At 47.3% G+C, this 27,561-nt stretch overlaps 1 long non-coding RNA gene across 1 annotated transcript in view; it reads left to right on the top strand.

The window, feature by feature from the left end:
• The window catches only part of LOC120979222, a 59,574-nt gene that overhangs the window by 11,562 nt on the left and 20,451 nt on the right, over positions 1 to 27,561 (top strand). Inside the window, exon 2 of the long non-coding RNA XR_005774258.1 lies at positions 4,336 to 4,397. This is a non-coding gene — a long non-coding RNA (uncharacterized LOC120979222). The remainder of the gene's footprint in view (positions 1 to 4,335; positions 4,398 to 27,561) is intronic.

Here is a 27,561-nt window from a genome sequence, read left to right as displayed (position 1 = left end):
AGTGACGTTACGCCGCCCTCCGCTCTGCCTGCAGAGTTGTTACCGGAGCGTCACGATTGTAAGGTAAAATAAAGATGCAGTGAGTGATGCTGTGAGCAGCAGGGCCGGGGCTGTTATGGGTAGGGGGATCGGTCTATGGCACTGCTATGGGGAGGGGGGATCTGTGCACTGTTATGGGGAAAGGGATCTGTGCACTGTTATGGGGAAAGGGATCTGTGCACTGTTATGCCCATAACAGTGCACATATCCCCTTTCCATAACAGTGCACAGATCCCCCTCTCCATAACAGCGCCACCCACAGATCCCCCTCTCCATAACAGCGCCACCCACAGATCCCCCTCTCCATAACAGCGCCACCCACAGATCCCCCTCTCCATAACAGAGCCACCCACAGATCCCCCTCTCCATAACAGCGCCACCCACAGATCCCCCTCTCCATAACAGCGCCACCCACAGATCCCCCTCTCCATAACAGCGCCACCCACAGATCCCCCTCTCCATAACAGCGCCACCCACAGATCCCCCTCTCCATAACAGCGCCACCCACAGATCCCCCTCTCCATAACAGCGCCACCCACAGATCCCCCTCTCCATAACAGCGCCACCCACAGATCCCCCTCTCCATAACAGCGCCACCCACAGATCCCCCTCTCCATAACAGAGCCACCCACAGATGAATTTCATTCATGAAAAATAATTATTAATAAAATCATTAAAAAAAAGTATTTTAAAAGTATTTGGGCAAAAAGGCAGTTTCGGTTTTCGGTCAAGGGCATCCTGAATTTTCGGTTTCGGTTTTGGACCAGAATTTTCATTTCGGTGCACCCCTAATTGTTTTAGTTTTTTTGGGTGTCTCAAGTCTGAGAACCAGTTTTTTTTATCCGATGTCAGTGCTAAATTGGGACATAAATTTAGTACTCCATGGAAGTGTGATACTCCCTGAATCGATAACGCAGAGGCCCGGATGATCGGGGCAAGTGTCGCACTGAGTGGTGGTGTCCTTCCGTATCCCCCTCCTGTGACACACTCTGCACCTTTTTTGGGTTCGTCCCTTCTTTCCAGTATGGGGGACCACACCTGGAAAGTGTTGGCCAGGGACGATCCGGGCGCCTCCAATTCCCGAGGCACTCCGGCCTGCTCTTTCCCGGCCTGAAAAGATCAGGGCCTTGAGGACTGCCTCATAGAACTGGAGGAATGTCCCTGTGCTGCCAGCGTTCTGGAACAGCACAAAAGAGTTGTACAAGGCAACCTGTACCAAGTAGACCACAACTTTTTAGTACCATGCCCGAGTTTTGCGCATGGCGTTATATGGCTTGAGGACTTTATCAGAGAGATCAACTCCTCCCATATACCGATTGTAGTCGACGATACAATCGGGCTTGAGGACCGTTGCCGCGGTACCTCGCACAGGGACAGGGGTGATGCCGTTACCATGAATTGTGGACAGTACAAGGACATCCCTCTTGTCCTTATACCTGACCAGCAACAGGTTTCCAGTGGTAAGGGCATGGGTCTCACCCCTGAGGATAGATAGGTACCTGGAGCGGGAGGGCGCGTTGATTTTTCCGCACTGTCCCACAAGCGGACGTGGATCTGGCGGCAAGGGACTGGAACAAGGGGATACTGGTATAAAAGTTATCCACGTAAAGGTGGTAACCCTTATCCAGCAGTGGGTACATAAGGTCCCACACAAGTTTCCCAGTAACACCCAGAGTGGGGGGACATTCTGGGGGTTGAATCCGGGAATCTCGCCCCTCGTATACACGAAATTTGTAAGTGTACCCTGAGGTACTCTCACAAATTTTGTATAGCTTCACGCCATACCTCGCCCGCTTGGAGGGCACATACTGGCGGAAAATGAGTCTCCCCTTGAATGCAATGAGAGACTCATCAACCGCGACCTCCCTTCCAGGTACATAGGCCTCCATGAATTTGGCCCCAAAGTGATCGATGACCGGCCGTATCTTATACAGACGGTCATGGGCAGGATCACCTCGGGGGGGACATGCTGCATTATCTGAATAATGGAGACATTTCCAGATGGCCTCAAACCGGGAGCGTGTCATGGCCGTACTGTAAAGTGGGGTCTGGTATAGGACGTCCCCACTCCAGTACAGCCTGACACTGGGTTTCTTGACCAGGCCCATATGCAGCACGAGGCCCCAAAATGTCCTCATTTCGGCTGCACTGACTGGCGTCCAGCCACCGGGCCTGGCCAAAAAGGAGTCCGGGTGTTGAGCAACGAACTGTTGGGCGTACAGGTTCGTCTGCTCCACCATCAGATTTACCAGTGGTTCACTGAAAAAATGACAAAAAAAGTCATATTCAGTGTAGCCCACGGTGGAAATCTGGATTCCTGATTGGCCTACAAAATCAAGAATCATGGGCTCGTATCGCTCTGGGCTACACCAGACTAGTTCACCGGCAGGGTGCTCTGGTGGATTTAACTGGTGGGCCGGGAAACCAGTACGAGCCCCAGAACTGCTCGTACTAGGCTGGGCCACAGGGTCCCTAACATGGCGGTCCCCCTGCTCGCTAGATGATGAGGATGCTAATGACCACAGGAATGTGGGGTCATCCTCGTCCTCACTGGGACTCTCGGAGTCGGAGGCAAGCTGGGCGTATGCCTCCTCGGCCGAGAACATCCGGCGGGCCATAGGGAAGTGTGTGTCTGTGTGTGTATGTGCGTGCGTGGAAAACTTTATTTGGTGTGTGTGGGGGCACGGGTGTTCACGAACTCACCCTAAAACTAACAGAAAAAAATTAATAAAATAAAAAACTAACAAAAAAAAAAAAGTGAAAAAAATAATTCAAAACCGCTGATCAACCGTCCGAAGTTGATCAGTGGTGGGGTGTGCGATTCGCTAACAGTGGCCGGACGCTAAGAGTGCTGGCCACAGTCAGCGTACACACAAAAAAATTGATCCTGCACCCCAAAAAAGTTGGAAGGGGGGGCAAGCGGCAGCACCCCTGGGGGGTCTAGGGTCACACCGATGCTGGCACCAATGGACGACGACGTGCAGGCAGCTCCTCTCTCCTCCGGCTCCGGAACACAAAAGGAGGAGGAGAGGAGCGCTTGCATCTTTTGAATCTGCCGCCGTCCCGCCCACCAGCCAATCAGAGGCGATCCTGAGAGGTGATGTCACAATCACCTCTCAGGATCGCAGGATGGTAATTGGTGGGGTAAAATCACACCACCATCACCATCCTGTTCTGAGTTATCGGGTCTTCAGAGACCCGAATAACCCGGAAACGCAGAAAACCGCAGGTCTGAATTGACCTGCGGTTTTCTGCGATCGCCGACATGGGGGGGGGGGGGGGGGGTCAGGACCCCCCGGCACATTTAGCTTAGGTGCCTGCTCAATGATTTGAGCAGGCACCGGGTTCCGATCACCGCCCGCCGGGCGGCGGTGATCGGGACCATACATGACGTACCAGTACGTCATGTGTCCTTAAGAGGTTAAGGACCAAAAATTCAACCAATTTTGTATTTGTTAGGTGTAAACTTTAAATTATATTGATTATCATTGAGTTGATGAACTCAATCAATGTCTGATATGTCCCTCCCCAAATAAAAAAAAAAATGTCATCTATATGCCTCCGCCAGAGCACCAGGTCCGCCCCCAGTTTGGGATTGATGACTTCTTGTTACCACGCCGCCATGAACAGATTGTGGACTTTATCTGGTTTGCAGGCTGCTGTTCCATTGTCTTTTTTTCTCTGTGTTTCTAGCCATGGCGGCGTGCACCTGCGCATTGGGTTGTGCTGACTAAGCCCCTTTTCTTTTTGCAGATTTACAGCGCTGGAGATGTGGCCCTCCGGTGAGTCGTGCACTCCTGATTAGCCTGTCTGCCCCATAGTCTCAGTATAAAGCTGTGGCCTGCTCTCACTACATTCATTGGAAGGAGTCTGGCGCCAGGAGAGGTATGGAGTGGGCTCGGCATGCATGTTGGTACCTGCATCCCCTGGCACCAGAAATGGTAAAAGGCAGAGTGGACCCAGCATGCATGTGGATCCAACACTTCCTGAACTTTATGGCGGCCGTTATGGCGCATAACAGGTAGTATTTAGTGTTAGGACCCGTCTTACAGAGATCGCCTTGACGTACGGCAGACGGGCTCAGATGGTTTTGTACAAAATGCATTTGCCAAGCATCTCACTTTATAAATAAGTGTAGCATTAGCACTTGAATATTTTTTGTGACTATGGCATTATTGTACTTGATCTGGTTTGCAGATTGCTGTCACGTTGTCTTTTTCCTCAATGTTTCTAGTCATGGCAGCGTGCACCTGCGCATTGGGATGTGCTGACTAACCCCCCCTTTTTTTTATGCAGATGAACAGATTGGCGTAACTCGGGGCGAACCTGCTGCCCATAGCGGTCCCAACAGTCTGCAGGTAATAACACTGGTTAAAATAAAAATAATTGTGACAAAGTACAAATTTAATACCTTCTAAAATAAAAAAATATTTGTTCATCGTTAAGTTTCTTTTTTTGTTTTAGAATTTTTTTCTACTGCCTGAATGCCTTGTCCATGGTCTATAGACGTATATAATGCGCTGACGTCCAGTGTGGCCAAGATCCAATGGGGTTGACATACAGTTTTTTCCAGCAGAGTTATCACTGCTGTGGTATCTTTCAAATGTGACAGGGTGTCTCCGACATAGGGCTGCAGAAACCTGTCCAATTATTGAGACAGGTTTGAAGTTACAGACCCTATGCCGGAGACTATGGGTCTTCCCGGAGGGTTAATAGGGTCTTTGTGGACTTTGGGGATGCAATAAAAAATGGAGAGTCTCCAAAATAAAATCTAATTCAGATTTAGGCCTCCTGCACACGACCGTTGTGTGCACCCGTGGCCGTTGTGCCGTTTTCCGTTTTTTTTTTGCGGACCCATTGACTTTCAATCGGAAGATGCACCGTTTTGCAGCCGCAAATCATGATCCGTGTTTCCTGTCCGTCAAAAAAATATGACCTGTCCTATTTTTTTGACGGACAACGGTTCACGGACCCATTCAAGTCAATGGGTCCGTGAAAGAACACGGATGCACACAAGATTGTCATCCGCGTCCGTGGCCGTAGGTTACTTTCATACAGACGGATCCGAAGATCCGTCTGCATAAAAGCTTTTTCAGAGATGAGTTTTCACTTCGTGAAAACTCATATCCGACAGTATATTCTAACACAGAGGCGTTCCCACAGTGATGGGGATGTTTCTAGTTAGAATATACTACGAACTGTGTACATGACTGCCCCCTGCTGCCTGGTAGCACCCGATCTCTTACAGGGGGCTGTGATCCGCACAATTAACCCCTCAGGTGCTGCACCTGAGGGGTTAATTGTGCATATCATAGCCCCCTATAAGAGATCAGGGGCTGCCAGGCAGCAGGGGGCAGACCCCCCTCCCTCCCCAGTTTTAATTTCATTGGTGGCCAGTGCAGCCCCCCCCCCCCCCCTCTATTGTAATATCATTGGTGGCCAGTGCGGCCCCCCGGTCCCCCCTCCCTCTATTGTAATATCATTGGTGGCCAGTGTGCGGCCTCCCCCGGCCCCCTCCCTCCCTCCCTTTATTGTATTATCATTGGTGGGCAGTGTGCGCCCCCCCCCCCGGCCCCCCCTCTATTGTATTAATATCATTGGTGGCCAGTGTGCGGCTTCCCCTCCCCCCGATCATTGGTTAAAGTGGGAGCGTTTAAACTGGCACTCCGATCGGAATCTCCGCTGCCACCAATGATCGGGGGGAGGGGAGGCCGCACACTGGCCACTAATGATAATTCAATAGAGGGAGGGAGGGGGGGGGGGCGCACACTGGCCACCAATGATATTACAATAGAGGGAGGGGGGGCCCCCTGCTGCCTGGCAGCCCCTGATCTATTATAGGGGGTTATGATATGCACAATTAACCCCTCAGGTGCAGCACCTGAGGGGTTATTTGTGCGGATCACAGCCCCCTGTAAGAGATCGGGTGCTGCCAGGCAGCAGGGGGCAGTCATGTACACAGTTCGTAGTATATTCTAACTAGAAGCGTCCCCATCACTATGGGAACGCCTCTGTGTTAGAATATACTGTCGGATATGAGTTTCACGATCTAACTCATATCCGACAGTATATTCTAACATAGAGGCGTTCCCATGGTGATGGGGACGCTTCAAGTTAAAATATACCATCGGATTGGAGAAAACTCAGATCCGATGGTATAAAAGGGACTCCTGACTTTACATTGAAAGTCAATGGGGGACGGATCCGTTTGCAATTGCACCATATTGTGTCAACGTCAAACGGATCCGTCCCCATTGACTTGCATTGTAATTCAGGACGGATCCGTTTGGCTCCGCACGGCCAGGCGGACACCAAAACGACTTTTTTCATGTCCGTGGATCCTCCAAAAATCAAGGAAGACCCACGGACGAAAAAACGGTCACGGACCAACGGAACCCCGTTTTGCGGACCGTGAAAAAATACTGTCGTGTGCAGGAGGCCTTATTCAGAATTCCACGTTGATATGCTCTTTCACAGATTTGTGTTAATTCTTTATGGTTGGCCTCAACTGGATCCTTATGTAATAAGGCATAGAGTCCGCCAATTGTCTTTGGCATTCTGCTACATAATTTACTGTATCCAGGATCGCGGTCGCCCCTCCGTTGTCGTCTGGGCGCAGTGTGAGTTCATGATTCTGCTGTAATTCCTTGATCGTTCTGATTTCAGTTTCTGTAAGATTATTCACATTTATTCGCTTATTATTAATTTTTCCAATGTCTGCCTCGACTGCCCCTCTAAAGGCTGTTATTTATTTTCCTATTCCCTGTCGAGGATAGAATTTTAATTTGCGTTTAACATCCACATGTTCATATTTTAATACTTACCGTATGTGTTATTTTCAATTATGGGATAAAAAAAAAAATGTTTACAGCATCATTTTTTTATATATATTTTTCAACTTCAATATATGTGTCAAATTTATTGATTGGTACAAATTTTAAACCTTTGTTTAATAGTTTTTTGTGTTCTGTGGTTAGTGCCAGTGAACTTTAAATGTATTATGTTGTCTTGTGAGTTGGACTTGCGGTGCATTCCTCCCCTGCATTGATAATCCTTGTGTTCGTGGTGCTTGTCCTATTAGTGGAGTGAGAACTGACGGGCTGATTAGTGGTGTCCGTGTTTCTTGTGTTTGATGTGTCTGCTGAGAATTCTGTGATGCCTTGTGTGTGGGATTGTGCGATTGGTTTGTTGTGTGTCTCTACTTTCGGAGATACCGTATGTGTTTGGTTTTGTGATATGACTTTGGGAACGGTTTCCTTCCCTCTTTTAGGTGCTGTTGTTTCCCTTGTGTACCTTTTGGCTAAAAAAGGACTAGATGTCAATTGGTTATGGTATCCCTTATTTATATTACTTGTTCCCTCTGTGGATAACTCTCTCTTTTTCTTTTAAAAGTTTGTGTTTTTGACCCCGCTTTATCCAATTTTATAAATAATTCCCTTTGTAGTCTCTCTTATTCCTCGTCTACCGTTAATGTGTCCATTTTTATTTGAATGCGTCCTATGTTCTGTTCAATATCTTTTAATAGCTGTTCGTTTCTCTGGATTACTAATTGGACTAATGCTGTTGACTGGAGTTTAAAGAAACACTCCCACTGGGAATCAAATTCTCCCCCACATAAATCACTAGCTGGTGGCTTATATATATATATATATATATATAAATTAAATATTGGTTCACTGTTGGCGTAATTGTTCCAATAGGTGTTTTTCCAGCTCCTTAAATGTGTCTGAGGTATTATTATATGTATTGGACCTCTGCAAGTCTGTATTGTTTTCAATGAAAGAAAATGTATTGACCTTTTCCTTCTTTGCTGCCATATATTCCCATATATCCATACTTAACCACTTCCCATCTGGGCCCTTTGCCCCCTTCCTGACCAGGCCAAATTTTGCAAAACGGACATATCTCACTTTATGTGGTAATAACTTTGGAACGCCTTTATTTATCCAAGTCATTCAGAGATTGTTTTCTCGTGACACATTGTACTTCATGATAGTCATAAATTTGAGTCAAAATATTTCACCTTTATTTATGAAAAAATCCCAAATTTACCCAAAAATTTAAAAAAAATCGCAATTTTCTAAATTTCAATTTCTCTGCTTTTAAAACAGAAAGTGATACCTCATAAAATATTTATTATTTAACATTCCCCATATGTCTACTTTATGTTGGCATCATTTTGGAAATGTCATTTTATTTTTTTAGGACGTTAGAAGGCTTAGAAGTTTAGAAGCAATTCTTCAAATTTTTAAGAAAATTGCCAAAACCCACTTTATAAGGACCAGTTCAGGTCTGAAGTCACTTTGTGGGGCCTACATAGTGGATACCCCCATAAATGACCCCATTGTAGAAACTACACCCCTCAAGGTATTCAAAACCGATTTTACAAACTTTGTTAACCCTTTAGGCGTTCCACAAGAATTAAAGGAAAATGGAGATCAAATTTTTAAATTTCACTTTTTTGGCAGATTTTCCATTTTAATCAATTTTTTTCTCTAACACATCGATGGTTAACAGCCAAACAAAACTCAATATTTATTACCCAGATTCTGCGGTTTACAGAAACACCCCACATGTGGTCGTAAACTGCTGTATGGGCACACGGCAGGGCGCAGAAGGAAAGGAACTCCACATGGTTTTTAGATGCCATGTCCCATTTGAAGCCCCCTGATGCACCCTTACAGTAGAAACTCCCAAGAAGTGACCCCATTTTGGAAACTAGGGGATAAGGTGCCAGTTTTATTAGTACTATTTTTGGGTACATATGATTTTTTGATCATTCAATATAACACTTTATGGGGCAAGGTGACCAAAAAATTGGTTGTTTTAGCACAGTTTCTATTTATTTATTTTTACAGCGTTCACCTTAGGGGTTCAGTCAAGTGACATTTTTATAGAGCAGATTGTTACGGACGTGGCGATACCTAATATGTATACTTTTTCTCATTTATTAAAGTTTTACACAATAATAGCATTTTTGAAACCAAAAAATTATGTTTTAATGTGTCCATGTTCTGAGAGCTATAGTTTTTTTATTTTTTGAGAGATTTTCTTATGTAGGGGCTCATTTTTTGCGGGATGAGGTGACGGTTTTATTGGTACCATTTTGTGGGACATACGCGTTTTTGATCACTTGGTGTTGCACCTTTTGTGATGCAACGTGACAAAAATTGCTTGTTTTGACACAGTTTTTTTTTTTTTTTTACGGTGTTCACCCGAGGGGTTAGGTCATGTGATATTTTTATAGAGCTGGTTTTTACGGACGCGGCAATACCTAATATGTATACTTTTTTTTATTTGTTTCACTTTACACAATAATAGCATTTTTGAAACCAAAAAAATTATGTTTTAGTGTCTCCATGTTCTAAGAGCTATAGTTTTTTTATTTTTTGAGAGATTTTCTTATGTAGGCGCTCATTTTTTGCGGGATGAGGTGACGGTTTTATTGGTACCATTTTGTGGGACATACGCGTTTTTGATCACTTGGTGTTGCACCTTTTGTGATGCAAGGTGACAAAAATTGCTTGTTTTGACACCGTTTTTTTTTTTTTTTTTTTACGGTGTTCACCCGAGGGGTTAGGTCATGTGATATTTTTATAGAGCTGGTTTTTACGGACGCGGCAATACTAAATATGTCTATTTTACTTTATTTTTTCTATTTTAATTTTTTTTTTTTTATTCTTAACTTGGGAACTTTTTTTTTTTTACATGTGAAACTTTATTTTATTTTATTTTTTCAACCCTTTATTTTTTTTATTTTTTTTTACACTTTTCGTCCCCCATAAGGTCATACAAGACCTCTGGGGGACATTTGCTTCACTTTTTCTTTTTTTTTTCACAGTTGATTTCTCCTGTAACTGGGGCTGAGATAGTAGCCCCAGTTACAGGACAAATGCACCCCTATAGAGGCTGTACAGCAGCAATCCTGCGCTGTACAGCCTCACAGCAGGGCTGATCGAGGTCTCTGAGAGACCTCACACAGCTCCTGCACTCTCCGGTCACGGCGGTCACATGACCGCCGGGCCGGAACAGGAAGCGCACAGCGCTTCCTGCTCTGCAGACACAGCGCTCGGTGAGCGCTGTGTCTGCAGCGATCGTGAAGGCAGGGACACCTGGGAACTGTCCCTGCCTTGTCTTAGGGTTGCCCTGCTGTCACTGACAGCGGGCAACCCGATCAGCAGCTGCACGATTAGCGTGCAGCTGCTATTTCTGACAGGACGTTTTAAAACGTGCTGTCAGAAATAGACGTCCACCCATAGGACGTTTATATCCTATGGGCGGACGTGAGGCGGTTAACCATTCGGTTTGTATATACAATATGTATCCAAAAGATGCAAGCAATGTTAATACAACTATATTAATATATAAAACGCACAAGCGTACAAACTAAGTACAGTCGTGAACAAAAGTTTTGAGAATTACCTAAATATTGGAAATTGGAAAAGTTGCTGCTTAAGTTTTTATAATAGCAATTTGCATATACTCCAGAATGTTATGAAGAGTGATCAGATGAATTGCATAGTCCTTCTTTGCCATGAAAATTAAATTAATCCCCAAAAAACCTTTCCACTGCATTTCATTGCTGTCATTAAAGGACCTGCTGAGATCATTTCAGTAATCGTCTTGTTAAGGCTACTTTCACACTAGCGTTCGGAGCGGATCCGTCTGATGTTTCATCAGACGGATCCGCTCCGATAATGCAGACGTTCGCATCCGTTCAGAACGGATGCGTCTGCATTAAAACTTAGAAAATTTTCTAAGTGTGAAAGTTGTCTGAGCGGATCCGTTCAGACTTTACATTGAAAGTCAATGGGGAACGGATCCGCTTGAAGATTGAGCCATATAGTGTCATCTTCAAGCGGATCCGTCCCCATTGACTTCCATTGTAAGTCTGGACGGATCCGCTCGCCTCCGCACGGCCAGGCGGACACCCGAACGCTGCAAGCAGCGTTCAGGTGTCCGCTCACTGAGCGGAGCGGAGGCTGAACGCTGGCAGGCGGATGCATTCTCAGTGGATCCGCCTCCACTGAGAATGCATTGGGGCCAGACGGATGCGTTCGGGGCCGCTCGTGAGCCCCTTCAAACGGTGCGCACGAGCGGACACCCGAACGCTAGTGTGAAAGTAGCCTAACTCAGGTGAGAATGTTGACGAGCACAAGGCTGGAGATCATTATGTCAGGCTGATTGGGTTAAAATGGCAGACTTGACATGTTAAAAGGAGGGTGATGCTTGAAATCATTGTTCTTCCATTGTTAACCATGGTGACCTGCAAAGAAACGCGTGCAGCCATCATTGCGTTGCATAAAAATGGCTTCACAGCAAGGATATTGTGGCTACTAAGATTGCACCTCAATCAACAATTTATAGGATCATCAAGAACTTCAAGGAAAGAGGTTCAATTCTTGTTAAGAAGGCTTCAGGGTGTCCAAGAAAGTCCAGCAAGCGCCAGGATCGTCTCCTAAAGAGGATTCAGCTGCGGGATCGGAGTGCCGCCAGTGCAGAGCTTGCTCAGGAATGGCAGCAGGCAGGTGTGAGCGCATCTGCACGCACAGTGAGGCCAAGACTTCTGGAAGATGGCCTGGTGTCAAGAAGGGCAGCAAAGAATCCACTTCTCTCCAAAAAAAACACCAGGGACAGATTGATCTTCTGCAGAAAGTATGGTGAATGGACTGCTGAGGACTGGGGCAAAGTCATATTCTCCGATGAAGCCTCTTTCCGATTGTTTGGGGCATCTGGAAAAAGGCTTGTCCGGAGAAGAAAAGGTGAGCGCTACCATCAGTCCTGTGTCATGCCAACAGTAAAGCATCCTGAGACCATTCATGTGTGGGGTTGCTTCTCATCCAAGGGAGTGGGCTCACTCACAATTTTGCCCAAAAACACAGCCATGAATAAAGAATGGCCCCAAAACACCCTCCAACAGCAACTTCTTCCAACAATCCAACAACAGTTTGGTGAAGAACAATGCATTTTCCAGCACGATGGAGCACCGTGCCATAAGGCAAAAGTGATAACTAAGTGGCTCGGGGACCAAAACGTTGACATTTTGGGTCCATGGCCTGGAAACTCCCCAGATCTTAATCCCATTGAGAACTTGTGGTCAATCCTCAAGAGGCGGGTGGACAAACAAAAACCCACTAATTCTGACAAACTCCAAGAAGTGATTATGAAAGAATGGGTTGCTATCAGTCAGGAATTCGCCCAGAAGGTGATTGAGAGCATGCGCAGTCGGATTGCAGAGGTCCTGAAAAAGAAGGACCAACACTGCAAATACTGACTCTTTGCATAAATGTCATGTAATTGTCGATAAAAGCCTTTGAAACGTATGAAGTGCGTGTAATTATATTTCACTACATCACAGAAACAACTGAAACAAAGATCTAAAAGCAGTTTAGCAGCAAACTTTGTGAAAACTAATATTTGTGTCATTCTCAAAACTTTTGGCCACGACTGTACACCAATACAATTGGAGTGCTGGACAAATTACATGTCCTTTATCATTACAAACAGTGAGCTAGTCCTGCTGGCCTATTTAAAGGGGTTGTCTGGGTCCAGAGCTAAACCCGGACATAGCAACATTTTCACCCAGGCAGCCCCTCTAATATGAGCATTGGAGCATTTCATGCTCCGATACTCCCCTTTGCTAAATTGCGCAGGGCAAAGGATTTTTTTTTAGGAGATGCGGTGAATTACTGTGCTCTTCATGGGGAAAGCTAGGCAGAGGCTTCCACCCAGCAGTGAGCCTGGTGACGTCACCGGCACTAGTGGGCGGGCTTTAGCGCTGCTCTAGATTGTAAAACTGCTAGGACAGCACTAAAGCCCGCCCATCAGAGCCGGTGACGTCATCAGGAACACCGCTCGGCAGAAGCATCTGTCTAGCAGTGTGCCAGAGTAACGAAACAAGCCCTTGCCCTGCGCGATCCAGCACAGAGCAAGGGAGAGTATCAGAGCATGAAACGACGGAGGGGTGAAAATGAAGGGATGTCCGGGTTCAGCTCTGAACCCATACAACTCCTTTAACTTGTGGCAACATGGAAAACACAGATTCCAGATCAACAGCACAATGTAATGTAATACATGGTGAAAATGCAAAGACCAGTGTGCACAGTGCGGTTACATTGCCCTTCTCAACATTAATTCTGAGTATAATCTAAAACACGGAGAGACGTCCAGCTTCCCATAAAAAAGTTATAGCCTTTATTCTTTAAAGCAATAAAATATCCAATGACACAGTGTTAGCGTCTACGCGTTTCAGATCTTAAAATGTGCCCCTTACTCATGATAGTGCTGTAGTAAATATTACATTGCAGTCTCTGCCCCTCAATGCTGACGTCAAGCAAACCAGGTCACATGACTGGTTTATAAAGGGAGCAGAATAGGGATTTAGGGCTGCAGCTATCGATTATTTTTGTACTATTCTGATTAAAAACGTTTTCCTTTATAAAAACTCATCAGCCCCCCCATCATCAGGCTCCCCCCCCCCCCCCAGTGCCATCGGTTACTCCCACAGTGCCACCATCTCCCCCTCCTAGCTATCAGTCCCCAGCACCAGTGAAATCAAATACTTTCCTTTCCACCGACACTCCATCGCTCTTCCAGCCTCTTCTTCACACGCTGCACTGTCCTGATGTCACGCAGCGTCAGGTCATAGTGCACGCTTACATGCTGATCATGTGTGTATGTCGGGATACAGTGCAGCCCGGGCGGGCCGGTGGGAGACCACGGAGCGGTGAGTAATAGCAAGCACTTCGCTCCGTGGTCACATGGCACAAAGGAATCCTCTGCTAAAAATTTACATCAAGGATTTTTTTTTTTGTGTCGAGTTACTCGATTGATTCGAGTAATCCTATCAGCCCTATAGGTAATACAGCCATATTACATGTATGTTCATATGCCCAGGGCGTGTTCAATGGAACATAAAAGTTTAATCCCTGAAAAACCCCTTTAATCGCACTGAGCCATAGAATGAAAGGAACGCTAGTTATTCTTGACCCAAAGCACAACCTGCAAATGGTCTTTGAATGGCTTGTTTATTGCAATATCAAGAGTCCGGAAAGACGTTCAATCTTATCTTTCTTGCCCTTCGTGAGGATAAGAGGTGTGACTTTCGTTCCATTCAGACGAATTGCCAAAATACAGGTAATGTGAACTTTCGTGACCAGTGGAGGGAACATAGATTGAGGAGGCACCCCTCTGTTCAATTGTCGTTTGGGCTCCTTGACCCGTAAACGTTGCAGTTTCATCCATAGCAATCATATTGCAAAGTTGGTATTTAGAAAAATTTATGCCATCAACAAAGGACTTGAATGCAAGTGCTCGCTTAATAACTTCAGCATCTTCCAACTTAAACAGTGTTGTTGATTTTCTGAGAGACAATTCATATCGCTGAAAGAAGCCATCCAGCCAGTGTTGTGATGCTTTGAATTCTGGGGATATTTCGAATTGTGGTGCCATTGCAAAGGCAAATGCTTGAATATCAGCCCTGCGCACAACCAAAGCCTTTGCTCTCCTGTCAGCAATCCATTCACTGGTCATGTCTTCCAGCTCAGGAACTAAAGGTTGCCGACCTGAACCACACTTATGCTTCTTGGCATTTCCTCTGTCCACCTGTAGACTGAGGTTATCGTATTCTGCCCTCCATTTTTGGACCATTCTGATGTCCAACTTCTTCTCTTTGAAGAAAGCTGTAAGATTCTTGCCCTCCACAATTCCTTTCTTGTACTCAACAGAATAACTTTCCTTTTGCACTTATCTTGGCTGGGGGTACAGATACTCAGGGCAGAGATATACCAGCAAACCAGATGTGTAAGGGCTGGCTTATTTATCAGGGATCGAGTGAGAACTGGGTCCAATCTGCACGCTAATGCTGAGGAGACTTTTACTTTCACTTTCTCCCTCAGCTTGCTGTGCACAGAACGACATAACAGGGGAGCCGACCGTGTTGATGGGGCTGCCCGCAACTCTCCCATCACCTACAGATGTGGGGCAAATGAGACAGCACCTACAGCGGCTGTCACGATGTGGCAGATGAGAAGGGCTGCCCGCGTCTTCTTTACCGCTCTGCACCGGTACATAGCCACGCCTATCACTATGGCTTATTTTCGGGGTATGTCTTATGGCAGAGGCGAAGTCAAATGGGCAATAGGTCAGGGCACAGGTACAGGTCAGGCAATCCGAGTCGGCAACAGGAGAATCAAGTCAAGCAGGCAGGGATCAAACAGGTAGCAGAGTCCAGGAATACAGGTACGAGTCGGGAACACAGGACCACAAGCAGAAATCAGGAACCTTAGCAGGACACAAGGACCTTGACACTGAGGCATCTGGGAAGGGAGCTGAGCCATTTATATATGTGCAGGAGGGCTAGGATTGGTCAGCGAGGTCACAGGACCTAACCCATAAAGCACAGGAAGTGACGCGCGCCGGCCCTTAAGGAAGTGCTGCAGGAAACGAGCAGCAAGCATGCTGTGGCCAGGGCTGAGAGAAAACTGTGGAGCAGATCCCAGATCAACAGTACCTACACAGATAGAGCCCAGGACTGCAGCGGTGAAAGGGAAGCACTGGCAGCAGATCACCACTGAACATGGCGCCCGGGACCACGGCGGTAAGCAGGGGGACAGCGGCACACAGCAGCCACTGTTACAGCAGGCCCCCCCTTGCTTACGCCCCCTCTTATTTAGTTCACGTCAAGACAGAAACCTTTTTTATCAAGTTCGGAGCATGAATGTTCTCTTCTGGTTCCCAAGACCTCTCCTCAGGACCAAAGCCCTTCCAGTACACAAGATAGTACGTCTTGCCACGCTTCTTGATGTCCAGGATGTCTTTGACCTCAAATATCTTGTTAGAATCTTCAGATACCGGAGTTGGAGTAGAAGGAGCTGTCGAGAAGCGATTAAGAACTACTGGTTTTAGTAAGGACACGTGGAAGGCATTAGTAATAACGCAGAGAGAGAGAGGCAGACGTAACTTATATGTCACTTTGTTGATTTTTCTCAATACTTCAAAGGGTCCAAGGAACCTAGGAGCAAACCTGAAAGTGGGAACCCTTAAGCGGATGTTTTTAGAGGAAAGGCATACCTTAACTCCAGACGAGAACTGAGGCGGTTTTCTTCTTCTTCTGCATTCGATTTCATGTGGGTAACTGCTTTGTTGATGCAGTCCTTGGTGTCACGCCAAATCTTCAAAAAATCCCTAAAAGAGGATTCCGCAACTGGTACCCCAGAAGATGTAGGAACAGGGAGAGGAGTACGAGGGTGTTGTCCATAAATGACAAAGAATGGAGAGGATCCAGTAGACTCACTACAGTGGTTGTTATAGAATAATTCAGCCCAGGGTATCAATTGTACCCAGTTGTCGTGTTGGGCTGAAACAAAATGCTGGAGATAGTTCTCTAATATTTGATTGACCCGCTCTACTTGCCCGTTGGCCTGGGGTTGATACCCGGAAGAGAAGTCCAGCTCATTTTCGAGCAGCTGGCAAAGAGCTCAACAGAGCTTAGAGGTAAACTGGACTCCGCGATCGGAAACAATATGCCAAGGTAGACCATGCAAGCGGAATATGTGTCTCACAAACAGTTTAGCAAGTTCAGCAGCCAAGGGCAGTCCAGCCAAAGGAACGAAGTGCTTGGTGAACCAGTCGACGACCACCCAGATAGCTGTACATCTGGCAGAAGAGGGCAGATCTGTAACAAAGTCCATGACAATGTGTTGCCATGGGGCATCAGGAAGAGGTAACAACAGCCCGGGTGGTTGGACATGGAGATTTTATTCTGAGCACAGACGGTGCAGGCAGACACATAATCACGCACATCATTAGACAGTGTGGGCCACCAGTAGTGGCGAGACAAAAGTTCTGTGGTGTTGCGGATCCATGGGTGACCAGTCGGTTTGGAGTTTCGCCCCCAAGCTAGAATATGTTTTCTCTTGGCAGATGGCAAAAATATCTTCCTGGGAGGGATGTCTTTTTCCAGGACAGGAGCCACTGTGATCAAGCGAGCAGGATCTACAATGTACTGGGGCTCCTCCTGCTGGTCGTAGAAGTTAAATGACCGAGACAGAGCACCCGCCCTGATGTTCTTTTTGGCCGGGGATGAAAGTAAAGCTCAAATTCCAAACGGGAGAAGAAGAGTGCCCATCTGGCTTGGCAAAGGTTCAGACATGGGCCATCTGCAGATATGTAAGTTCTTGTGGTCGGTGAAGATTATCACTGGATGCTGGGCCCCCTCTAATAGATAACGCCACCCCTTCAAGGCAATTTTTATGGCCAGAAGCTCTTTGTCTCCTATACAGTAATTTCTCTCAGCAGTGGAGAAGAACTTGGAGGAAAATCCACATGTAAACATCTTGCCCTTGGAACATTTCTGTAGTAAAACAGCACCGGCTCCTATGGAGGAGGCGTCCACTTCTAAAAAAAAAAAATTGGCGGGAGACATCGGGATGACGCAGAACAGGTGCAGAAGCAAAGGACCTCTTTAATTGGACAAAGGCGGCCTCAGCCGCAGGCGTCCAGACTCTGGCATTCACCCCTTAGTAAGAGCGGAGATCGGAGATGTAAGAGATGAAAAGTTCGGGATGAACTGACGATAGAAATGAGCAAATCCAAAGAAGCGCTGTATAGCACGAAGACTCTGTGGGCAGGGCTAGTCCATTACTGCATTTAATTTTTCAGGATCAATCTGCAACCCGGCATCTGAGATTATGTATCCGAGGAATGATACGGTAGATTTTTCAAAGATGCATTTCTCGAGTTTATCATAAAGTCGATACTCTCTCAACTGCTGTAAAACTAAATGCACATGCTTCCGGTGAGTGGTCAAATCTGGAGAATAGATCAATATATCGTCCAGGTACACTATCACGCAAACATAGAGCAGGTCCCGGAAGATATAGTTTACCAACTCCTGGAATACCGTGGGAGCATTGCACAGACCGGAGGGCATGACGCGATACTCGTAGTGTCTATCACGAGTGTTGAAAGCAGTCTTCCACTCATCGCCCTTTCGAATGCGGATAAGGTTGTATGCGCTGCGCAGCTCGAATTTTGTGAAGACCTTAGCTCCCCGGATCCTGTTAAAGAGTTCAGAGATTAGCGGAAGAGGTTATTGATTCTTGGCTGTGACCTTATTCAGACCTCAATAGTCGATACAGGGCCGTAAGGATCCATTTTTCTTCTGCACAAAGAAGAACCCGACACCGGCTGGTGAAGTAGATTTCCGGATAAACCCCCTCTCGAGATTCTCCTTGATGTAATCCGACATCGCTTGGGTCTCAGGAAGTGAGAAAGGGTAGACTCAACCGCGAGGAGCCGTGGCACCAGGCAGAAGGTCACTCGGAGGATCATAAGGACAATGAGGTGGCAGGGTGTTGCCTCTTTCTTACTAAAGACATCCACAAAACTGGCATACTGCTGTGGAAGTCCAGGCAGGTCTACAGGTACAGTAGGTGAGGAAGCAGGTCGGACCTCTGATAAGCAGGTAGACTGGCAGGATGATCCCCAACGCAGAATCTGACCGGAGTGCCAGTCCAGTACTGGAGTGTGCTGACGCAGCCAGGAAAGACCAAGCATAACCGGATTTACAGACTTTGGCAGCACATAGAAGGAGATCATCTCTGAATGCAGAACACCTATTTTCAACTTAAGGGCCATAGTAACAGAAAGCACAGGTTCAGGGAGGGGTGCAGTCCATTTACAGAAGCCCCTGACAGAGGCCTTTCTAGACGGATGGTAGGAAGCCGGTACTGATAGACCAGAGCTTGGTGAATAAGGTTACCGCCTGACCCAGAGTCCAAGAATGCAGAGAGAGTCACCGGAACTGAAAGTTTCGGAGAGGACTTCTCCTTGTCTAGAACCACCTCTCCAACCAATCCTAGACATTGGCGTTTCCCGGCTTCTGTGGACAATTACGCACAAAGTGGGCCTTGCCTCCACATCACAGACACAGGTTCTCTGCTTTGCGGCATAAATGTTCGTGTTCAGACAATCGAAGGCACTCTATTTGCATGGGCTCGTCAGATGGGATGGACACTAGAGGATGAACCGGCTAATTCATCCTTAATCTGGTCAGAAAGGCCTTCCCAGAACACCGCCAGTTGAGCCTCATCGTTCCATGCAAGTTTGGCAGCTAGAGTACGAAACTGGATAGTGTACTGACCCACAGACGAGGAACCCTGTCGTAGACGCAGCAGAACTGATGCAGCGAAGGACGTACGTCTGGGCTCTTCAAAGACCAGCCGGAAGGTAGCCAGAAAAGACTGCAGATTAGTGGTCTCTGGACCTCCATGTTTCCAAATAGGATTTGCCCAAGCAAGAGCCTCATCAGACAGCAGGGACACAGTGAAAATAACCTTGGACCGCTTAGTGGGAAACATCTGCCCATGCAACTCAAAGTGGATCAGACACTGGTTCAGGAATCCATGACAACTTTTTGGATCTCCACCATAGCCTGATGGCAGAGGGAGTTGCACACCAGCAGCACACAAATCCAGATTCACCGGTGTGGGAATTGCAGGGGTCACAGCGACTGGCGACCCTGCAGTAGCTGGAGAAGAGATGGCATCCAGACGAGCAGCAACATTTTGCATGAACTGCATCATGACATCCTGACATTCACTGTGATGCCTCACTTCATGTAACAATTCCTGAATGACAGGCTTGGGGTGACCAGCGGGGTCCATGGCCTCAGTGTACTGTCACGAACCAGCGGGTGTGAATCTACTGTGCCACATATCCTAGCTCCTCTAAGGGCGTTGTCTAATGGAACCCCTCGATCTTCACAGTACCCCTGATTCCCGAGGGGAACACCAGGTCGCTACCCCATAAAAAGGATTGGCACACGAGGCATCTGGTCCAGGCGGACCAGGAGGTACCTGAGCAAGGTACCAGAGGTACAGGCGTTGTCAACAGGCTGAGTCGTAACCAGGAGCAACAGTGTAAGACTGATGGATGAGGCAGAGGCGAAGTCAAACAGGCAATAGGTCAGGGGAGGCGGTACAGGTCAGGCAATCCTAGTCGGCAACAGGAGAGTCAAGGCAAGCAGGCAGGGATTAAACGGGTAGCCAGTCCAGGAATACAAGTACGAATCAGAAACGCAGGACCACAAGCAAAAATCAGGAACCTTAGCAGGACACAAGGACCTTGACCCTGAGGCATTTGCTAAGGGGGCTGAGCCACTTATATATGTGCAGGAGGGCTAGGATTGGTCAGCGAGGTCGTAGGACCTAACCCATAAAGCACAGGAAGTGACACGCCGGCCTTTAAGGTAGTGCTGCAGGAAACAAGCAGCAAACATGCTGTGGCCAGGGCTGAGAGGAAACTGGAGCGGATCCCAAACAACTACCTACACAGACAAGGCCCAGGACTGCAGTGGTGAAAGGGAAGCACTGGCAGAAGATCACCGCTGAACATGGCACCCGGGACCGCGGATGGGAGCAGGGGGACAGCGGCGGACAGCAGCCACTGTTACACCACATTCTTATTAGTAAGATAAGAGCTGAGCTATTATGAGTGTTTATAATGTCAGAGAGCAGAGATAAGGAGCCAGTCAGCTCCCCAACTGACGGAAAATACAGAAAATCCACAGACTGCTATTACAGCATCTCAGCTCTGTACAGAAAAAAGGGCTCCATTTAATAAAGACCAATTGATTTTTTAGCTCAAAGTGAGTACAATGCAATAATAAAAAAACATTGCCCCCAAAGGTGTACATGGCCTATAAAGGGGGTATTATGATTACATTCACAGGATATGGAATAAGCCTGAGATCTCTAAGGGACTTCTAGAAATAGCCGAGCACTTGTACTCAGAGGTCTCGGCAGTCTGATAGAGATGATTGGAGTGAATGTGCATGCTCGGCTTGTTGTCCCATTTATTACAGGGATACGGGGCTATATCATGACCAGTGAGGCTCCCAGGGGTCGGCTCCTGCACTGATGTCATGTTTATCCCATATCCTGTCGATAACGTGATGTACTAATAGTCCACAACAAGCATGGATGTTCAGTAGCCAGCACCTGTATAATGCAGGACAAACAATCGGCTTTAATCATTTCTAAGAGTTATCAAGGCTGGTGCAAAGGAAAACTGGCTTGGTTGCCCATAGCATGCACACAGGTAGATAGACAGCTAGCACGGCACTACTCCAACTCTCCTCCACGGTTTTTACGTTAAAGGAACATTCTCTGCGAAGTGACACCGGGGCTCACAACAGACTTTAGTGGTGCTCAGTCTCGGTCAGATCCAACGAATGTGAAATATAAAGATGAAAGACGGCACTCACCAATAAAAGTCCAATTCTTACTTTATTGTCCCACATAGACACAGAAACTTACAGGCAAACGATAGGGGTGCAGGACGCCACACAGGCACCATGAGGCGACGGCCATTTCGCGTAGAGCACGCTTCCTCGGGCCTCCTAACGTGGTCACCTTTATGCTTCAACGCTGCCAAGACAGACATGCGCACAAGCAGTGCTACCGGTAATATATAAAATACTAGCAGAAGGACCCGGCATTTTATGTTTCCGTGTGTCGTAAAAAGATATCAACAGTTTCCCCCATAACCGTGATCTCCACAGTGGCCGCCCCTTTAACATTGACCTCCACAGTGGCCGCCCCTTTAACAGTGACCTCCACAGTGCCCACCCCTTTAACAGTGACCGCATCTTTAACAGTGACTTCCACAGTGCCTGCCCCTTTAACAGTGACCTCCACAGTGTCTGCCCCTTTAACAATGATCTCCACAGTGCCCGCCCAATTAAGTGACCTTCACATTGCCCGTCCCTTTATTAGTGACTGTCCCTTTAACAGTGACTCCACAGTGCCCGCCCCTTTAACAATGACCTCCACAGTGCCCGGCCCTTTAACAGTGACCTTCATAGTGCCCGCCTCTTTAGCAGAGACCTTCACAGTGTCCGCCCCTTTAACAGTGAACTCCACAGCGCCCGTCCGTTTAATAGTGGCCCCTGCCCCCCATGCATGTAGCAGTGTAGTTGTGCTGTCATACGTCATATGACTGAATATATAAGGACCTGCGAACTGCTTAAACCTGTGATCAGTTGTTATGGCAACCTGGAGTAGGACCTGCGAGCTTCTATTGGCTAATAAGGGACATGTGACCGTGTAAATGGCAGTTCGGATTTAAAGAGGAGCTTTCACCAGGATACATGTATTGAAATAGTTATTACCTTACAGTGCGGCCCCCAGTGATGTCTTTCCCCTTTATTAATTTATAATTTTTTTTTTAAAGGACCCCCCCCCCCGTTCGTCCGCTGTGGTCCCCCTTTGTTTTGGCGCCTCATATGCTAATGAGGCAATTCGTTTTAACTAGGCGGGGACTTGAATTTGTCCTGGGCGTGGTTATCTTCTCCCTGGCTGCGAGCGCATCCAATCAGAGTGCCCCGCTCTTATCCAGGGAGAAGGAGCTCAAGTTCTCGCGAGATTCACGAGAACTTGAGCTTTTACACATCCCGAGCCGTGCGCCATCTTGGAGTCCCTTAGGGGGTAGTGGGTAAATTGGTAAAACTAACGTGCCCGTTTGCCTGGGGGGAGTATTAGTAAAGGTTGAACAAGTTGCTCATTTTCTAGGGTTGTTTTTCATACTTACCCACAGGATGCTGCTGCCGCCGCCTATGCCGCCGCCGCTGCGATGCTCTCCGCCGGGGACTCCAAGATGGCGCACGGCTCGGGATGTGTAAAAGGTCAAGATCTTGCGAGAACTTGAGCTCCTTCTCGCTGGCTAAGAGTAGGGCACTCTGATTGGATGCGCTCGCAGTCGGGGAGAAGATAACCGCGCCCAATACAAATTCAAGTCCCCACCTAGTTGAACAGAATTGCCTCATTAGCATATGAGGCGCCAAAACAAACGGGGGCCACAGCAGACGAAAGGGGGGGTCCTTTGAAAAAAAATTAAAAGCGGAAAGACATCACTGGGGCCGCACTGTAAGGTAATATAACTATTTCAATACATGTATCCTGGTGAAAGGTCCTCTTTAAGTGAAAGGCTTGCTGGCTTGTATTGGCTAATGCAGGTCATTTTTTGGGAATATCTCAGGAACGGTACGTCCTAGAGAGCTGAGACCCAGTCTAAAACTTTCCCGGACACCTGATGTACCTGTGTGCCAAATTTGGTGAAGATCGGTCCAGTCGTTTGGTCGCGCATAAAGAACGTACAGACAGACGTCTAGACAGAGAGAAACTAATTTTTATATATATAAGAGACATAAAAACGTAAACCTAACAATAAGGTGCAACAATACAACAGTGCCTATAAAAAGACGCTTAAAGGGGTTGTCCGGGTTCAGAGCTGAACTCACACATACCCTTATTTTCACCCAGGCAGCCCCCCTGAGGCTAGCATCTCATGCTCCTATGCACTCCCTTGCCCAGCGCTAGATCGCACAGGGCACGGGCTCTTTTGTTTATCATAACACACTGCCGGCCGGAAACTTCTGCCCGGCAGTGTGTTTGGTGACGTCACCGGCTCTGATGGGCGGGCTTTAGCGCTGCTCCAGCTGTTTTACTGGCTAGGGCAGTCGCCCATCAGTGCCGGTGACGTCACCGGGCTTCCTGGCAGCCCCATGGAGAGCCCCGATACATCACCGGATCTCCTAAAAATGTCTTTGCCCTGCGCGATTTAGCGCAGGGCAAAGGAGAGCATCGGAGCATGAACTGCTCTGATGCTCATGTCAGGGGGGCTGCCGGGATGTAAATGGAGGGATGTCCGGGTTCAGCTCATTCAGACCTAATAGGCCCATAGCATTAGCTTTAATGATCCAACTAGCTTCCTTATGTAATTATTGAGTGTGTCTATCGCCCCCTGTTGGTAAAAGGGACTAGTTCCAGGCCTGAGAACGTTAGAACCCTGGGGTCGCCTCCATGTGTCTCTGGCATGTTTAATTAGCTGTGGACATCCTTTACCGGATGTCACCGAATTAAAATGCTCTCTTATTCTTTCAAATAACGGTCCGATAGTTTCACCAATATAGAAGTGACCACAGGGACACATCATCAGGTACACCAGAAACCTGCTTCGGCATGTAATAGGATGGTTGACCCTGTGCTGCAAACTTCGAAACATACGATCCTATGCGGAGGATTGTATCTACAGAATGAACACTCCCCACATTTGCGGTTTCCCCTCAGGACGTATTCCTTCAGCCATGTGTCCGGCCTTTTTTCTGAATATCTGTTCCTAACCAACCTGTCTTTCAAAGTATGGCTTTGCCTAAACGCAGCTATAGGTTTGCTCTGTGTCAAGCCTTTCAAGGATTCATCACCACTCAATATAGCCCAATAGTGATATATAGTCCTACGGATGGCGTCCGCCATTGGGCTATATATAAATGAAAACATAAACCTGTGAGGTGTCCCATTTCCTTTATCCCTTTTAGGATTCTTTTTACCAAGCAACAAGTCAGGATGACATAGCTGAAGGAATACGCCCCGAGGGGCAACCGCAAATGTGGGAAGTGTTCATTCTGTAGATACAATCCTCAGCATAGGATCGTATGTTTCGAAGTTTGCAGCACAGGGTCAACCATCCTATTACATGCCGAAGCAGGTTTCTGGTGTACCTGATGATGTGTCCCTGTGGTCACTTCTATATCGGTGAAACTATCGGACCGTTATTTGAAAGAATAAAAGAGCATTTTAATTCGGTGACATCTGGTAAAGGATGTCCACGGCTAGTTAAACATGTCCGAGACACATGGAGGCGACCCCAGGGTTCTAACGTTCTCAGGCCTGGAACTAGTCCCTTTTACCAACAGGGGGCGATAGACACACTCAATAATTACATAAGGAAGCTAGTTGGATCATTAAAGCCAATGCTATGGGCCTATTAGGTCTGAATGACCGTAATGACTTAAGTGTCTTTTTATAGGCACTGTTATATTGTTGCACCTTATTATTAGGTTTATGTTTTTATGTATTTTATAAATTACCGGTAGCGCTGCTTGAGCGCATGTCTGTCTTGGCAGCGTTCATGCATAAAAGTGACGTATTTACGTCACCACATTAGGAGGCCCGAGGAAGCGTGAACTAAGCGAAGCGGCCGTCGCCTCATGATGCCTGTGTGGCGTCCTGCACCCCTATCGTCTGCCTGTACGTGTCTGTGTCTATGTGGAACAATAAAGTAAGAATTGGACTCATATTGGTGAGTGCCGTCTTTCATCTTCATATTTCATATTAGTTGCCCACAGCAACCAATCAAATTGATCCTTTCATTTTCCAAAGTGGCACTGAAAAGTGAAAGGAGGAATCTGATTGGTTGCTAGGGGCGACTAAGCCAGTTTTCCTTTGCACCAGTTCTGATAAATGTCCTTGGTTTATAATCTACAGAGAAGGAAACTGCATATAAGGAGGGACACCTGGTGGACATAGGTTGTAATAGCAGTCAGTTCTTGGGGTCCAAGGAATGCTGGTATATCTTATAATACCCACAGCATACATGTCTGATCAGTGAGGCTCGGGGGGACCCACAATGATCCCGAGAACCAGGGGCCTCCTTCATGAACAGAGCGGCTTTCGAGTGTTCGCAGCCGTCTGCAGCAGCTCCATAGAGATGAATGGGAGGTAAGTCGTACTCGCTGCTCCTATCATACAGGGTGGACTATAAACTCCCATTCTTATGATCCCAGCGAACGTACGGTCACAGATCACACGTTTACATACAGGGGATACGTTTAAATCTTTGCACAATCCCTTTAAGGACTCATGCACATATTACAGACCCGCAAGTACCTGATGTAAGGCGCCGGGTTCTTACAAGAACCAGTCATTTTATTGGCTTGTCAAGATTGTATTTTTGGGATTGTTACAGGATCCTTGAGAAACTAAAATTCTATCTGTGTCTCCGTATAAACTTGGAGGTGCAGTGTGGAGCCTGGCAGATATCGGCCACCTTCTCAACCAGCAGCAGGTAGAGGGTAAAGCACATTCTCTTGGTATACGCTGGGTCATCGGGTGTCGTGTACAGCTGACTCGGCGTGTGTGATGGGAGCATTCCTCCTAATGTGACCATTGGAAAGCAATATGTGGTGCTGCCCTCTGCTGGCCGATGGAGAGCACACAGCCTGTCTGTAATGAATCAGCATCTGCTGGGACTGTGCTGACCTCTGTTTTTTGTTGTGAGCGCTACGCTGTCTCCACATCTGAGTCCGAGACTCCATTGAAGGTTCTGTCGTATTTGACAGACAAAAATAGTGATGCCCAAAACCCAAAAATGATTCTGGTACCATCAGTGTGACAGAATCAGCACAGTGTGGTGAACCGAATCTAAGGGTCTGATTATAAGACCAATATATACCACGGCTGGACCGGGTGCTTCCCGCCAGTGTGAATTGTATCAGGAAGAGTATTGGGCAGAGACGCCCTCGGCTCCTTGTGTTGTCGTCCTCATGTAACCGCGTCTTCCCGTTCACCGGCCCTGCCTATTATCCGCGCTGCTGAATTCAGACCTTTCTGTCAGAGGTGACCCCACCGCGCTGTCCGTCTCTTTATACTTCACGCTCTTACTACTCCGGTCTTTACAGTAATATTTCTGCAGACCAGTAATCGCTTGCTGCGCTCTCGTAGTCGTGTCGTCGTTGCCGGAGGCTTCCTGACATCCGCTTATTAGTTCTGACCACCATTGGGGCCCATTCAAATGCTCGTATGAACGGGTCTGCACCATTTTGCGGAACAGGTGCGGACCCATTAATTTCACTGGAGCCGCAAAAGATGCGGACAGAACACTGTGTGCCTTCCGCATCCGTAGTTCCGTTCTGCAGCCCTGCAAAAAAAAAAAGATAGAACATGTCCTATTCTTGTCCGCAATTGCGGACAAGAATAGGCATTTTCTATAATAGGGCTGGCCGTGTGCGATCCGCAAATTGTGGCCCTTAGTCTTTATTCTCAGTGCCTAGCGGACTGCACACATTTCTGAGAGCTGTCACCAGTAGGAGCATAACCTCTATGTGTGCACAGGGCCTTAGTTTGTAATATGTGACCCACAGGAAATATAAAGTAGTCCTTAGAAAAGGCATAACATAGTTTATAAGGCTGAAAAGCCCTCTGTCCGCCCATGGAAGGCAAAAAAAACCTGTGAGGTAGAAGCCAATTTTCCTAAAGGGGGAAAAAAATTCCTTCCCGACTCCAATCAGGCATCAGAATAACTCCCTGGATCAACGATCCCTCTCTAGTAACTATAGCCTGTACAGGGGTGGACTGACCGGTCGGGCACTTCGGACATGGTCCGAGGGCCCGGCCGGGATGGAGGCCCGCCGCAGAATAACAATGTGGTAATAGCAGCGGGGCCCGGTGCAGTCACTGTATTCTATCGCACCGGGCCCCGCTCACTGTAATACTAATTTTCATATGTGAACAAGAAGAGAAATCCTCTGCGATCCTCTCCCTCTCTGTACTCACAAGTCACAAACTCAGCAGCAGGCAGGCCGGGCGGCAGCGCAACTCACTGACGTCACGCGCCTGCTCCGCCTGCTTCATTCATAAAGTGGGAGGACGTCAGTGAGTTGCGCTGCCGCCCAGCCTGCCT

Source organism: Bufo bufo, chromosome 9 (genome assembly GCF_905171765.1).
Source record: "Bufo bufo chromosome 9, aBufBuf1.1, whole genome shotgun sequence".
NCBI classification, from domain to species: Eukaryota; Metazoa; Chordata; class Amphibia; order Anura; family Bufonidae; genus Bufo; species Bufo bufo.
Note: the sequence above shows the minus strand (reverse complement) of the source record. Positions and strands in the feature narration are given on the sequence as shown.